The following is an 834-nucleotide window of genomic DNA, read 5'->3' on the forward strand; positions in this document are numbered from 1 at the left end:
CCAGGAGGAACCCAGTATGGGCTGAACCTGAGACTGAGCAGTTTCTGCAGCTTTGGAGAGGAGTCAGAGCAGGACAGGGATCAATGCTGGAGCAGAGCAGCACTGCTGGTCCCCACAGCTCGGCCCCAAACTCCACCACTGGAAGAGCTCCTGATGCCTTCAAGGGGACATTGACAACGGTCCCAGAAATTCAGCCCCTGTTGCCATTTCATTACCAGCTGCCTTCCCCAGCACAAACAGTCAATTAATGAGTACAATAATTATTAAACATATACATATATTTAAAACAGCATGCACAGAGATGACCTTGGGACCCAGATAAGGTGATTTGCAGTTGCTTCTCTGTTCCTCCAGCTTTCACTGTGAGAAGCTGACATAGGCTTTACAGTAAACTTAAATTAACGTATAGGAGTTCTCCCTGGGGACAGATTAAGTGCTGATCCCTTCTGAGGCCTCAGGAACACCAACACTCAGGATCTGCTCTCAGAAAGGAGGTGCTTTGGGTTTTTTTTCCATATATATGTCCTTTTGATGAGCCGCTCCTGCAAGGTCTCCTCTCCCCACTCAGCAGAGAAGCTGCTGAGCAAAGCTTGTGACCAGGAAGAACTAATACCGGCAGCTCTTCAGTAAAGAGTGTCCTGGTTTCAGCTGGGATGGTTAATTTTCTTCCTAGTAGCTGGTAAAGTGCTGTGTTTTGGATTTAGCATGAGAATAATGTGATAACACACCGATGTTTTAGTTGTTGCTAAGCAGTGTTTATACCAAGTCAAGGACTTTTCAGCTTCCCATACTCTACCAGAGAGGAGGTGCACAAGAGCTGGGAGGGGGCACAGC

General features: G+C 47.4%; 1 protein-coding gene across 1 annotated transcript in view; it reads right to left on the reverse strand.

Annotated features, from left to right (window-relative positions):
- The window catches only part of DFNB31 (deafness, autosomal recessive 31), an 84,895-nt gene that overhangs the window by 39,692 nt on the left and 44,369 nt on the right, over nucleotides 1–834 (reverse strand). The gene's annotated exons all lie outside the window — the stretch shown is intronic.

Source organism: Pygoscelis adeliae, unplaced genomic scaffold (genome assembly GCF_000699105.1).
Source record: "Pygoscelis adeliae isolate BGI_AS28 unplaced genomic scaffold, ASM69910v1 Scaffold270, whole genome shotgun sequence".
In the NCBI taxonomy this organism is placed as follows: domain Eukaryota; kingdom Metazoa; phylum Chordata; class Aves; order Sphenisciformes; family Spheniscidae; genus Pygoscelis; species Pygoscelis adeliae.